The following is a 14,880-nucleotide window of genomic DNA, read 5'->3' on the forward strand; positions in this document are numbered from 1 at the left end:
CCAAAGCTGACAAATAAACAGACGGACAAGCCGCACTGCACGTGTGAACAGGGGAATGAGCGAGCGAGCGGGGATAGGGCGCCTCCTGCGCTTAAAAGCTCACAGCACCTGGTATTCCCAGGCGGTCTCCCATCCAAGTACTAACCAGGCCCATCCCTGTTTAGCTTCCGAGATCAGACGAGATCGGGCATGCTCAAGGGGGTGTGGCCGTAAGTGAGAGCAAGGCTCGCTGGCACCCTTCTTATTGAGAGGACAGCTCCGTCACCTCTTTTACGACGCTGCTTTTTTTCCCTTGCGTTTTTCTCTTCTTCCCACGTTCTCTCTCTTCACTGCCTTCGTCCCCGCTCTATTTCACTTCAGCCTTTCACTCTTGCTTCCTTCCAATGAGGACGGAGCTGCGGGAGAAAGGGCGCTATAGAGGATCGCTGTGGAGAGCTGCTGCTGTGCTTTGACATCTGAGCTCTGTGGAAAACGATCTCAATACAATTCTGAAAAACGCGACTCTCCGAACGCCAGCCGAACAAGTCTCCACAGCCGAAGCGCTGTGTCTCTTTTCAGCTGGCGATAAACCTTTCCTCGATCCTTTGCGGACTTGTTAAACTGTTCCTGATCAGAATAAAAAACGCTCACGCTAATACACAAGCACCCGTGTCTCGCCAAAGCTGACAAATAAACAGACGGACAAGCCGCACTGCACGTGTGAACGGGAATGAGCGAGCGAGCGGGGATAGGGCGCCTCCTGCGCTTAAAAGCTTACAGCACCTGGTATTCCCAGGCGGTCTCCCATCCAAGTACTAACCAGGCCCATCCCTGTTTAGCTTCCGAGATCAGACGAGATCAGGCGTGCTCAAGGGGGTGTGGCCGTAAGCAACAGCAAGGCTCGCTGGCACCCTTCTTATTGAGAGGACAGCTCCGTCACCTCTTTTACGACGCTGCTTTTTTTCCCTTGCGTTTTTCTCTTCTTCCCACGTTCTCTCTCTTCACTGCCTTCGTCCCCGCTCTATTTCACTTCAGCCTTTCACTCTTGCTTCCTTCCAATGAGGACGGAGCTGCGGGAGAAAGGGCGCTATAGAGGATCGCTGTGGAGAGCTGCTGCTGTGCTTTGACATCTGAGCTCTGTGGAAAACGATGTCAATACAATTCTGAAAAACGCGACTCTCCGAACGCCAGCCGAACAAGTCTCCACAGCCGAAGCGCTGTGTCTCTTTTCAGCTGGCGATAAACCTTTCCTCGATCCTTTGCGGACTTGTTAAACTGTTCCTGATCAGAATAAAAAACGCTCACGCTAATACACAAGCACCCGTGTCTCGCCAAAGCTGACAAATAAACAGACGGACAAGCCGCACTGCACGTGTGAACAGGGGAATGAGCGAGCGAGCGGGGATAGGGCGCCTCCTGCGCTTAAAAGCTTACAGCACCTGGTATTCCCAGGCGGTCTCCCATCCAAGTACTAACCAGGCCCATCCCTGTTTAGCTTCCAAGATCAGACGAGATCAGGCGTGCTCAAGGGGGTGTGGCCGTAAGCAACAGCAAGGCTCGCTGGCACCCTTCTTATTGAGAGGACAGCTCCGTCACCTCTTTTACGACGCTGCTTTTTTTCCCTTGCGTTTTTCTCTTCTTCCCACGTTCTCTCTCTTCACTGCCTTCGTCCCCGCTCTATTTCACTTCAGCCTTTCACTCTTGCTTCCCTCCAATGAGGACGGAGCTGCGGGAGAAAGGGCGCTATAGAGGATCGCTGTGGAGAGCTGCTGCTGTGCTTTGACATCTGAGCTCTGTGGAAAACGATCTCAGTACAATTCTGAAAAACGCGACTCTCCGAACGCCAGCCAAACAAGTCTCCACAGCCGAAGCGCTGTGTCTCTTTTCAGCTGGCGATAAACCTTTCCTCGATCCTTTGCGGACTTGTAAAACTGTTCCCGATCAGAATAAAAAACGCTTAGGCTAATACACAAGCACCCGTGTCTCGCCAAAGCTGACAAATAAACAGACGGACAAGCCGCACTGCACGTGTGAACAGGGGAATGAGCGAGCGAGCGGGGATAGGGCGCCTCCTGCGCTTAAAAGCTTACAGCACCTGGTATTCCCAGGCGGTCTCCCATCCAAGTACTAACCAGGCCCATCCCTGTTTAGCTTCCGAGATCAGACGAGATCGGGTATGCTCAAGGGGGTGTGGCCGTAAGTGAGAGCAAGGCTCGCTGGCACCCTTCTTATTGAGAGGACAGCTCCGTCACCTCTTTTACGACGCTGCTTTTTTTCCCTTGCGTTTTTCTCTTCTTCCCACGTTCTCTCTCTTCACTGCCTTCGTCCCCGCTCTATTTCACTTCAGCCTTTCACTCTTGCTTCCTTCCAATGAGGACGGAGCTGCGGGAGAAAGGGCGCTATAGAGGATCGCTGTGGAGAGCTGCTGCTGTGCTTTGACATCTGAGCTCTGTGGAAAACGATCTCAATACAATTCTGAAAAACGCGACTCTCCGAACGCCAGCCGTACAAGTCTCCACAGCCGAAGCGCTGTGTCTCTTTTCAGCTGGCGATAAACCTTTCCTCGATCCTTTGCGGACTTGTTAAACTGTTCCTGATCAGAATAAAAAACGCTCACGCTAATACACAAGCACCCGTGTCTCGCCAAAGCTGACAAATAAACAGACGGACAAGCCGCACTGCACGTGTGAACGGGAATGAGCGAGCGAGCGGGGATAGGGCGCCTCCTGCGCTTAAAAGCTTACAGCACCTGGTATTCCCAGGCGGTCTCCCATCCAAGTACTAACCAGGCCCATCCCTGTTTAGCTTCCGAGATCAGACGAGATCAGGCGTGCTCAAGGGGGTGTGGCCGTAAGCAACAGCAAGGCTCGCTGGCACCCTTCTTATTGAGAGGACAGCTCCGTCACCTCTTTTACGACGCTGCTTTTTTTCCCTTGCGTTTTTCTCTTCTTCCCACGTTCTCTCTCTTCACTGCCTTCGTCCCCGCTCTATTTCACTTCAGCCTTTCACTCTTGCTTCCTTCCAATGAGGACGGAGCTGCGGGAGAAAGGGCGCTATAGAGGATCGCTGTGGAGAGCTGCTGCTGTGCTTTGACATCTGAGCTCTGTGGAAAACGATGTCAATACAATTCTGAAAAACGCGACTCTCCGAACGCCAGCCGAACAAGTCTCCACAGCCGAAGCGCTGTGTCTCTTTTCAGCTGGCGATAAACCTTTCCTCGATCCTTTGCGGACTTGTTAAACTGTTCCTGATCAGAATAAAAAACGCTCACGCTAATACACAAGCACCCGTGTCTCGCCAAAGCTGACAAATAAACAGACGGACAAGCCGCACTGCACGTGTGAACAGGGGAATGAGCGAGCCAGCGGGGATAGGGCGCCTCCTGCGCTTAAAAGCTTACAGCACCTGGTATTCCCAGGCGGTCTCCCATCCAAGTACTAACCAGGCCCATCCCTGTTTAGCTTCCAAGATCAGACGAGATCAGGCGTGCTCAAGGGGGTGTGGCCGTAAGCAACAGCAAGGCTCGCTGGCACCCTTCTTATTGAGAGGACAGCTCCGTCACCTCTTTTACGACGCTGCTTTTTTTCCCTTGCGTTTTTCTCTTCTTCCCACGTTCTCTCTCTTCACTGCCTTCGTCCCCGCTCTATTTCACTTCAGCCTTTCACTCTTGCTTCCTTCCAATGAGGACGGAGCTGCGGGAGAAAGGGCGCTATAGAGGATCGCTGTGGAGAGCTGCTGCTGTGCTTTGACATCTGAGCTCTGTGGAAAACGATCTCAGTACAATTCTGAAAAACGCGACTCTCCGAACGCCAGCCAAACAAGTCTCCACAGCCGAAGCACTGTGTCTCTTTTCAGCTGGCGATAAACCTTTCCTCGATCCTTTGCGGACTTGTAAAACTGTTCCCGATCAGAATAAAAAACGCTTAGGCTAATACACAAGCACCCGTGTCTCGCCAAAGCTGACAAATAAACAGACGGACAAGCCGCACTGCACGTGTGAACAGGGGAATGAGCGAGCGAGCGGGGATAGGGCGCCTCCTGCGCTTAAAAGCTTACAGCACCTGGTATTCCCAGGCGGTCTCCCATCCAAGTACTAACCAGGCCCATCCCTGTTTAGCTTCCGAGATCAGACGAGATCGGGCATGCTCAAGGGGGTGTGGCCGTAAGCGAGAGCAAGGCTCGCTGGCACCCTTCTTATTGAGAGGACAGCTCCGTCACCTCTTTTACGACGCTGCTTTTTTTCCCTTGCGTTTTTCTCTTCTTCCCACGTTCTCTCTCTTCACTGCCTTCGTCCCCGCTCTATTTCACTTCAGCCTTTCACTCTTGCTTCCTTCCAATGAGGACGGAGCTGCAGGAGAAAGGGCGCTATAGAGGATCGCTGTGGAGAGCTGCTGCTGTGCTTTGACATCTGAGCTCTGTGGAAAACGATCTCAATACAATTCTGAAAAACGCGACTCTCCGAACGCCAGCCGAACAAGTCTCCACAGCCGAAGCGCTGTGTCTCTTTTCAGCTGGCGATAAACCTTTCCTCGATCCTTTGCGGACTTGTTAAACTGTTCCTGATCAGAATAAAAAACGCTCACGCTAATACACAAGCACCCGTGTCTCGCCAAAGCTGACAAATAAACAGACGGACAAGCCGCACTGCACGTGTGAACAGGGGAATGAGCGAGCGAGCGGGGATAGGGCGCCTCCTGCGCTTAAAAGCTTACAGCACCTGGTATTCCCAGGCGGTCTCCCATCCAAGTACTAACCAGGCCCATCCCTGTTTAGCTTCCAAGATCAGACGAGATCAGGCGTGCTCAAGGGGGTGTGGCCGTAAGCAACAGCAAGGCTCGCTGGCACCCTTCTTATTGAGAGGACAGCTCCGTCACCTCTTTTACGACGCTGCTTTTTTTCCCTTGCGTTTTTCTCTTCTTCCCACGTTCTCTCTCTTCACTGCCTTCGTCCCCGCTCTATTTCACTTCAGCCTTTCACTCTTGCTTCCTTCCAATGAGGACGGAGCTGCGGGAGAAAGGGCGCTATAGAGGATCGCTGTGGAGAGCTGCTGCTGTGCTTTGACATCTGAGCTCTGTGGAAAACGATCTCAATACAATTCTGAAAAACGCGACTCTCCGAACGCCAGCCGAACAAGTCTCCACAGCCGAAGCGCTGTGTCTCTTTTCAGCTGGCGATAAACCTTTCCTCGATCCTTTGCGGACTTGTTAAACTGTTCCTGATCAGAATAAAAAACGCTCACGCTAATACACAAGCACCCGTGTCTCGCCAAAGCTGACAAATAAACAGACGGACAAGCCGCACTGCACGTGTGAACAGGGGAATGAGCGAGCGAGCGGGGATAGGGCGCCTCCTGCGCTTAAAAGCTTACAGCACCTGGTATTCCCAGGCGGTCTCCCATCCAAGTACTAACCAGGCCCATCCCTGTTTAGCTTCCGAGATCAGAGGAGATCAGGCGTGCTCAAGGGGGTGTGGCCGTAAGCGAGAGCAAGGCTCGCTGGCACCCTTCTTATTGAGAGGACAGCTCCGTCACCTCTTTTACGACGCTGCTTTTTTTCCCTTGCGTTTTTCTCTTCTTCCCACGTTCTCTCTCTTCACTGCCTTCGTCCCCACTCTATTTCACTTCAGCCTTTCACTCTTGCTTCCTTCCAATGAGGACGGAGCTGCGGGAGAAAGGGCGCTATAGAGGATCGCTGTGGAGAGCTGCTGCTGTGCTTTGACATCTGAGCTCTGTGGAAAACGATCTCAATACAATTCTGAAAAACGCGACTCCCCGAACGCCAGCCGAACAAGTCTTGAAGTGGAAATCTAATAAGTAAATTGATTCTTAAAATGTAGAGAGCTTTGCAAAGAAATATATTGGGGCTTTTAGATAATATATTTCAAGGATGTAATTGCTGTGCTACAGTACGTGCAGAATTTTAGAAAACAGTGCGTCAACAAAGTACACTGTTTAGGTTACTTTAGAAGACAATGTACCAAAACAATATATGCTGTCTGGGTCATTAGAATTAGCTGAAAGTAACTGATAAGCTTTGAATAACATATCTAGTGCTTCTTCTTTCGCTTTTTGATGTAATCTGTTTTCTCTTAGGGAAAGTGGAAGTTTTAGAATGGACAAAGCGCTGAGCTTTTTTACAGCGCAACGTCTTATGAAAACCCTGTACTGCTTGTAACAAATTGAGTCTCTGGTTGCTCCCAATATTGAAATAAAGACCTTACTCAGGTGAGAACTCTCTCTTGTGGCTTCCTTGATAGTTATATTTCCATGACACCGGTTTTAATGTCTGTAGATTGTATCTTATTTTTATTTTTTGTTTTGTTTCATGTTCATATTATGTGTTTTCACCCAGTTGACTCCAGTTAATAACAGTTCACCCAGTTAATAGCCACTTTTTATGCGCGAAAAACGGGTGATCTTTCTATCTCGTGATCAGCTTAGTATCTTTCTGTAAGTTTTTTTCTTCTTAATTAAACGTTTAAAATACATGAACTTCATAAAGACAACACACGTTTCGAACAGAAAAAAATCATATTCTGTTCTCTTCCTGGTATGTATAACAGATCAGCAGGTCTTATTTTCCCAATTGCTTTTTTCCACTGTATTTATCATAATGGCTAGCCAATGTCCTCTTTTAGCTAGGTAATGTTACTTGTGGATGTGCTTCTGCGTTGCATAGAAGCACATGTATCCATAGAAAGTGTATTATACTACTATTTGAGCTACAGTACATAAAAATAATTATATCGTTTTTAATTTCTTTAGGTACGTGATTCCATATTATATTCCCTATTAATCAAATTCTTAAACTATGCTTTTGTTTACTCCGATAACGAGCACATTCACAGAAAATGTGAATATCTTATGACTTTTCACGTACAAGTATATAAAGTTAAGATGGTCAGAAGGAGCATGTAAAAACGTTTCCGAAACGTGGTAAAATCTTACTACATGTAAGACTTTGATGCTTAAAATGTTTAGGAAGAAAGTGGAATACTGGTGTGTATTTTTTTCTTTAAACTGCCAATACCAGCCATATACAGTTTACACTATATGTTTATGTTCCTAAATTAATATAGTTTATGGTGGTGTATCGTGGTTGTAGAGGTTTGATGGGTTTACTGAGACAATTATTAATTGTAGCAGTAATCACGAGGTTGTTCGTTGTGGCTTTTAGAAAATCAATCGTCAGAACAACTAACAACGCACACACACGGGTTCAATACACGAGATACATTTATTAACATAAATTGTGCACCAAACATATACTAGTCTGCCTGGATACGAGTGGCAGACCTTACTGTGAGGGTTATCAATATACAAGGTATATAATCTCGAAGAGATGCAAACACAAAGATACACAGCAGAGAATATATGTCAATATAACAAGTAATAGGTTTATTCCATGCTGAAAAAAAGAAGGAGAAAGAGAACACAACGTTTCGGCCGTGGAGCCTTCTTCAGGTGTGAGAGAGACAAGGCAGTAGGCAAAGGTAAAGTAGCGGGAGAACAAAGGTTGGGAGGGAGGAGGAGTGAGAGGCGGGAGCAGGGGACAGAAAGAGAGGCCAATCAAGAGGTGTGAAGTCAGAATGGGTGCAGAGAGGTGTGAAATGAAACTTCCAATGAATGGAGAAAATTTAAAAGAACAGTAATCTGTCGTTAAGGGAAGGGAGAATGTGTGATCCTAACTGCAGAATAATTTTAGTTTCGGTGGTCTTTCTGATGTATGAGTTCGGAAAACCGTCTTTGAGAACACAGACGGAGAGATTAGTGTGGTCGTGGCCGTCAGAGGTGAAATGAGAAACAATGGGCTTGGAGAGATCTTTAATCTTCACAGCCCTGACGTGTTCTCTGAAGCGGTCTCCGAGTCTCCTTCCTGTTTCTCCAATGTAGATGGCTGGACATTTACTGCAAGAGATACAGTAAATAAGGTTGCTGGAGGTACAAGATGCTGTCTGGGTGATCCGGAATTGTCCTGAGGGGCCTTGAATGAGTGTGGTGGTGGCTGTGTACTTGCAGGATATATATATGTCAATATATATCGTTCGGTTACCAAATCGCTAATCAGTGTTATTACCCACTGTTACTCTAAACTCGGAAGTAAATACATTACTCATGAATTAAATTGATAACAACTTTTTTTGAGGTACAACTGAATTCTCGAGACAGAATGTAGAACATGGGGTTTACTTATCCACTGTGTATGGATTTGGAATCTCCCGGCACGAACACCAAACCAGCTGACAAGCTCTGTTGCAGCCTCTGTTCCAGCAGTTGTCCAATGGGCGTTGTCCCGGCGTCCTCTGGCTACCAGTCTGAATCCATCAAGAAGACAGGAATTTTAATATCGCACTGCCGTCTTGTGTACAAAATATTTGTTCAGCTCTAACGTCTGTGTGCGTTGACAAGGCATCTCAAAAGGAGGTATTAAATAAGAAAATGATCCTTTCTGTTACCATTCCTGTGGTTGGAGCGTTGTTTCACCCTTTTACGTTCTACAATATTTACAGACAAGGTTTTATCACTGGAGTTGTACAGAACAAGTGTGCATCAGTCCATGAAAATCATCAGTACTGCTGTTTTTCTATGCATAGTTTAATCAAGAGCACTTAAAAGATGCAAAAGATGGATTGTGGTCTGTGAGCACCTGCACATCTTTGGAAGTTCTCTATGTCGGGGGTGTAGCTTAGTGGTAGAGTGCTTGTCTTACATGTATGAGGTCCCAGGTTCAATCCCTAGCATCTTCAAGTGCTTTATGTTACTGTGCTCACATCGCAGTCTTCTGTCGAGTGAGAACTCTTTGCTCGTGTTCATAGAGAGCCAGGTTTACACAATTAAACTTGAAGTGCTACAGTGTTCTCTGCAGTTTTAGATGTACCTCCAAAGCATTTAGTTCTGTTAACTACCAAAGAATGTGAACTAATTTAAAGTCACATTCAGGAAATCCAGAGAACGTCTTCACACTTGTCGTGGCTGTTGCAGAAAAACCTCACCCGGGATTTCCTGAGAGATCATTCACCGAGCGAGTCCTCCCTCTGGATTCCGCACTGAGCTGAAAGCTGCGCGAATTCCTCACTGCGTGTCCTGTACTGTGTAGCACAGTGACAAGAATGCCTTGAGTTCTTTTCCGTATGTGAAGGAAAATGCAAAAGAGCATGGAAAGTATTGATGGAATAAAATATCCATGGTACAACTCGAGAAAGAACTGACGGACAAAACAATGCCATTTGATGATTACAAGAGAAACACAACCGTCCGAATATGGGCTTGGATCCTGAACGCTTGTGTTAAAAGACAAAGCAAAGGATATAACCTGTAAATGTCTTCATGTCTTACAGTTTATGAAATAACACAATTTCTTACTTTCTTGATAATTTCTTACTATTGATAGATGCTTTTTTTAATTTTAACAGAATCACAATTACAGAAATTTGGGGTTAAACTGTTATTCACATATTCTAACGAAGAGAAACGTTAGTGTCTTCCGGTGTGTGAGCCCATTTCTCAAATAAGAAAAAAATAAGTTATATAAATTGAATTATTCTATTTTGTAGGCTTGCATAGTCTTATTCATATTTCAGTTAAACCTTTTCTTCTGTAGTAATTTCATTTGATATTGTATTAGTCCTGATTTACAATTTTTGGACATGGTTCATCTTAAATCATTTGTATTTAGTTTCAGTTTTGGAAAATCGTGCCCAGAAAGCTACTAAAACTGGTAATGTTTGCATAATGTGTAATGCAATAGTAGCATTTTGGGTGGGAAAACAAAAGGTATTTCTTGGTATTAATCCTAACACTTCATAAGCGGTGTTCGAGGATTTCTCGCTTCAGATAAAGCTGTCACTACATCATAGATTTTTACTCAATCAATATCAGCAGTGTTATCGCTACCGAACGCTAAATATAGATCCTGGCAATACTAAGGAAGCAATCAATTTATACATTTTGATCATTGATATTGAGGAATAATATTATACAAATTGTGGTTTTCTGTTAATTGCCAATTTTATTGTAATTACATCTTCGTTTACAGATGTCTTGCATGTATCACAAGGTATAATAGTCGCCGTGTGTCCTCAGCTAAAATGTTTTAAAAAGTACAACAAAAGTACAATATGCTTAACAACAATTATGGTTATATCTATATTAAAATGAAGGTAAATATACCAAGATATTAAAAAACAATTGTACAGTCCTAATCTCATAATGCTTGTGAAGTTTTCCAATAAATCTGAACTGTAATTTTGAAATATTATTGCTGAGAATGGAAAGAGAATACAAAGATCAAAATCAACGAGTGAAAATACGAAAGTAGTTCATTAAACTGAGTTTCTTCCCTGAAATGATTTGATTTGCTTGCAAAGTACTGAGCAACTTTGAAAGGATCGCGGGAATCAAATATACAGATGGGTTCAGAGTGTGCTTTCCAACTTTTGTTTAACATTTGTCTTTGATAGGGCAGAGTCGTCTTCACAATCTGGGTTACATAAACAGGAGTGACGTCAGTACAAAACAGCTTTCCTTCTTGGGGAACAACAGTTGTGTTCCATATTTCTAACTATTTTGGTTTCTGTGGTTATAGCTGTGACCTTGTGGCGCAAATGTAGCATGCCTGACTCCACATCAGAAGGCTGTGTGTTCAAATTATGTCGAGGTCTGCTTTTAGTTTTTCAGGTTCTGCTCGTCCTGAACACGGAATTCACACCATGTAGTTGAGTTCTATCTGTACACCACATAGATAATCTAAACAAAATAGAGCCCTACTGGACATACAGTTAGGATCTCACTCAGCGAATACCCTTGAACACAAGAGAGAAGGCACAGTTCACATCTGCGAAACATCACATCCGTCTTTAGAGACAGCTACATCAGAGAATGGAATCCCGGAAGTTTCAAATAACTTCTTTTAATACAGGTTCAAGCAAACCTGAAAGTTAGGGAGTTTCTGGACACTTTTGTTTTATCAAAAAGTGTCTGAAGCCTGAAAATGTAATTTGAAAAAAAAAACGCTATTGGACATTAGCAGGTACTTTTTGTAACGATTTGCTATTTCATGCTGGAAAACAGAGGAAACAGACCCAATGTTTGCTTTCAGGTGCGGTTCATTACATAATAGACATCTATTACTGAGGAGCTTGAATAAAATTTACACAAGCAAGGTAGAAGTCGAACCTACAATCTTATGATCTAAAATCAGATGTGTTATTTATTAAACTGCTGGTATTTCACATAACCTGAATTCCCCCATAGTGTGCTCAGCGTCGCTACTAGTAATATAATGCCCTGTCTAAAATTTCAAAGTGAGAAACATGTGTTTTCTGATTTTTTATGAGTTTTAAAATATAATCTCTTTAAATCAGACAAAGGGTTTATGTTTCGCACTGAAATTCCAATTGATTGAGAATTCAAAGAAAGACTGTTTTCTTCCACAACACCGTATATTTATCACATCCACCAGACTCTTCAACTTCTCCAGACCTTGCTGGGTGAGCATTTGCTCCTATAAATCAGGTCACGTATCATGTTAAATCACTTCTTCTCAACACAACATTTCCCGGTCCACGTTTTCTTTATGAAAAAAATACATTTTTCCCCTGCACGATTCCTCATTTTTTATCAAAGCGTACAGAAATAAAAAAGAAGAAGAAATAGTGTTGCAAAAGAACTCTGTAGCCCTTGGGAGATGTCAAACGCATTGGATATGAAAAATGCCAGATAAAAGCCAATTCTCTTAGTTTCTCGTTGTCGGGGCTGCTACTGTATGTAAAAGAGGCCATTTGCTCTGAGAGCAGGTTCAGCGCTTTCTGAATGCAGATGTCTCAGAGCGATGTGTCCAAGTGGCTGTAAAAGGGGTTGGATGTCATGTCACCGTAGCTTAGTTGTGTCACGACCACCAGGCAGTCAAGACCAAAGCGTAAGCGAGCTAATCAGACCCAGCAGCGGGTGATTATTAACAAACGCCGCCGCACGAGTTAAACCACCTGTGCACACTCATTGCGGTGCGCACTGCTATTTAAACCATCTTCACCTGCTTCCCACTGATCGGTATTGAGTCTACTCCTTGAGAGCTCTACCTGGCGGTTTTCCCCCGTACCTCGTTTATTCTGGATTTTGGATTCCCCTTCTGCCTTTACGACTTTGCACCTCGCCTCTCGACTCGGACTGTCTGCTACCGGTGAACTTCCTGGATTACGACTTGCCTTTCGCCTTTTGACTACGACCTTGCCTCTCGTTCTGGTTTGTTCGCCTGCCTCATCTATCACCCGTGCCTGCGTCTGCACAGGATCCGTGTATCTTCTCACCAGGCATTCCTAACAAGTTGGTTAAAGTCCCTCTTTATTAAACAAAAGAACTGCGGTTTGAATCCCAGCTGTGTATTTCTTCCTATCTTGTAGTACAGAACGTACCATTTTGGGCACTCACAAAGGGCTTGATTTCGTTAAATGCATGTGTTCATTTCCTTTCTGGAAAACTTGTTTTTGATTAAATTCACACAGCTTGCGAAACATGAAATTCAGTTCTTGGTTATCAGTGCAGAAGAAATATTACTGGCCGGCAAAAAGAACGGTAAGAGATTTTTTTTTGGGGGGGATTCGAGAAAATTCTCCACCAGTCAGTGTCTGTGGCCCGATCGGTTAGTGCATTTGGTTGTTATCCAGAAGGTTGGTGGTTCAAGTCCAACCAGGGACGGGGTTCTTTTGCGATGTAAACATTGTTTTCGCATAGGTCGATTGGATTTTTGAGCTAAACCATAGCTATTTTAATATTTGTAGGAAATGCGACTGTTCAACACGTGTCAAAGATGTCCAATAATGCCCAACATCGCAACTCCCCAGAAAACCATATTCACCCAAGAAAAATGATCGTTGAATCGTCATTTATACTCCCGTCACATCCTCTGCTGAAATATTTTAAAAATACAATGCAGATTTGTTTGAGAACTTGACAAGCATTGTTTTGTTAGCACTGTGCAGTTGGATTTTAATATTTTGACATTTACCTTAATTTTAAACTGTAAATACTGTACAATCTATTGTAATTGTGTTGTAATATTAAAATGTTAGCTGAGGATGCAAAGGGGTGAAAGGGAAAGGCCAGAGGGTACAGTAACAACAAGGTTAGGATTGGTGGAGGTGTTGATGGTTTTTCTCTGTAGAGGATGATTGAGTTTTTTATCCTTCTCTGAAGTGAGAAACTGAAAGAGTTGGGAGTTGAGAGATCTGATGAGGTTAGTTATAAAAGGAAGTTGATGTGGAGCTGTTAGCTGTAAGAATTCCTTAATGTCTTTGATGTTGTCATCAAAGATAAACTGCAGTCAGCAAAGCTAAAAAGAAATGTATCTTTGCATACTGCCCTGTCTTTCTAACACCTGAAGAAGGCTCCACGGCCAACACGTTGTTTCCTTTCTTCTCTTTTCAGCATGGAATAACCTTTTACTTGTTCCTTTGCAGCCTACGCATGCTGACGCAGCTACTCACCTGATATTTAACATTCCTATAATCACAAATATGAATGTCCACTGTGGGTATTTTTTCCATGGTTATTTATTCTGTCATTGAAGCATATTTTATGTCATACCGAAGTGTCATAATCACTGAATTTTTTTTTTTATTTAGAAAGTAAGAAAATGATAAATCACTATGAATTGCATTTAGCCTGTACTGATCTAGATTTTCTATATACTTTAACATGCCATGTTCACAATGTCACAACTGAAATGCAACAGTGAAGTGTTGTAATGTACATAGTGTCGGAACATTGAGATGTTTTGGTAATGAGGAAGGAGGGACATGCCATGTTCACAGGGTCATATTTAAAAAAATGGCACAGTAAAATTTCCTAAAGTTCAGAATTTTGATAGTCTGTTCAATTGTCTCTCACACCTCAATGTCAGACTTTTTAGATATTTTTATAACCAGGGGGTAGGTTTATAGCAAGAAGCAGAAAGTGCCATCACCCGTTGCTCATCCTCAGTTAACCATATATTCTCATATGTTCTAAATGTCCCATTTATATTCAAATTTCTTGTAAAATGCAAGATTTTAAGACTTTTTATGATCAGCAGGTAAGGTCATGGTAAATATGCAGAAAGTGCCTGTGAACTTATGTTTTGCCTTTGTCTTATTTACTTATTGTGTTTGTGTTATTGTGAGTTTTGAAAATTGGTTTACAATTTTCTGAAATGTGTTTCACACAAAAATTCTATTTGGATATTCACTACTTACATATTCCCCTTTGCTGAGGATAAATACAGTAATCCATCCCGATTAGTACTTTTAAAAATTACTGTAAAGAGCCATCTACAGGTGAAAGGCGGCATAACATCACAGCAGCAGCATTTAAGGCAGAAGAAGCTGGCGAATAAGAAGCCAGATTCAGCTTCGTTAATGCAATACCATTGGGTGAGGTGGAAAAATATTTCTTGCTCTGAATCCTAACATTTGTATAGGAGGTGTTCTAGTACTTCTTGCCTCAGATAAAACTACCAATACACTTATTTCTTCTCCATCAATAGCAGCAGTGTTATCGGTACTGAGTCCTAAATGTACAGATGCAGCCATTCAAAATGGGTGAGGTATTTCGCGGCATACCCCGGTGGGCGTGTCGCGGTATCACGCGGTATCACGCAGTTCACGTGTGTCACGTGACTTACTATCCGGCGTCGCCTTGTAAAACCGCCAGGGGGAGCTTAACCTCTCATGTACAGCATTTGAGCCTTTAATTTTGAACTGTGTATTACAGCATGTTAATCATCAGTCATTAAAATGTTGGTATATATTATGAAAGCAAGATTGCTCAGTTGGACAGAAGTACACAACCTACCTTTATCAGAAATATTTATGCATCAAAGCCTTTACTGAAGATATTACTAATAGTATTAATAATGGATGACTTTGGAC

The 14,880-nt window shown here is 43.7% G+C and overlaps 1 long non-coding RNA gene and 9 other non-coding genes across 11 annotated transcripts in view; all 10 read right to left on the bottom strand.

Moving 5' to 3' along the window:
- Nucleotides 1–14,880, bottom strand: part of LOC138242886 (uncharacterized) — a 52,037-nt gene that overhangs the window by 32,451 nt on the left and 4,706 nt on the right. The gene's annotated exons all lie outside the window — the stretch shown is intronic.
- LOC138216961 (5S ribosomal RNA) lies at nucleotides 97–215 on the bottom strand. The gene has a single exon (XR_011180674.1). It is a non-coding gene; the product is annotated as a 5S ribosomal RNA (ribosomal RNA).
- Nucleotides 751–869, bottom strand: LOC138219068 (5S ribosomal RNA). The gene has a single exon (XR_011181569.1). It is a non-coding gene; the product is annotated as a 5S ribosomal RNA (ribosomal RNA).
- Nucleotides 1,407–1,525, bottom strand: LOC138216605 (5S ribosomal RNA). The gene has a single exon (XR_011180317.1). It is a non-coding gene; the product is annotated as a 5S ribosomal RNA (ribosomal RNA).
- On the bottom strand, nucleotides 2,063–2,181 carry LOC138244813 (5S ribosomal RNA). The gene has a single exon (XR_011193428.1). It is a non-coding gene; the product is annotated as a 5S ribosomal RNA (ribosomal RNA).
- Nucleotides 2,717–2,835, bottom strand: LOC138219079 (5S ribosomal RNA). Its single transcript, XR_011181570.1, has one exon. It is a non-coding gene; the product is annotated as a 5S ribosomal RNA (ribosomal RNA).
- LOC138216606 (5S ribosomal RNA) lies at nucleotides 3,373–3,491 on the bottom strand. The gene has a single exon (XR_011180318.1). It is a non-coding gene; the product is annotated as a 5S ribosomal RNA (ribosomal RNA).
- On the bottom strand, nucleotides 4,029–4,147 carry LOC138218434 (5S ribosomal RNA). The gene has a single exon (XR_011181504.1). It is a non-coding gene; the product is annotated as a 5S ribosomal RNA (ribosomal RNA).
- On the bottom strand, nucleotides 4,685–4,803 carry LOC138216608 (5S ribosomal RNA). Its single transcript, XR_011180320.1, has one exon. It is a non-coding gene; the product is annotated as a 5S ribosomal RNA (ribosomal RNA).
- Nucleotides 5,341–5,459, bottom strand: LOC138216103 (5S ribosomal RNA). Its single transcript, XR_011179815.1, has one exon. It is a non-coding gene; the product is annotated as a 5S ribosomal RNA (ribosomal RNA).

The sequence above is a fragment of the Lepisosteus oculatus genome, chromosome 14 (genome assembly GCF_040954835.1).
Source record: "Lepisosteus oculatus isolate fLepOcu1 chromosome 14, fLepOcu1.hap2, whole genome shotgun sequence".
Taxonomy (NCBI): domain Eukaryota; kingdom Metazoa; phylum Chordata; class Actinopteri; order Semionotiformes; family Lepisosteidae; genus Lepisosteus; species Lepisosteus oculatus.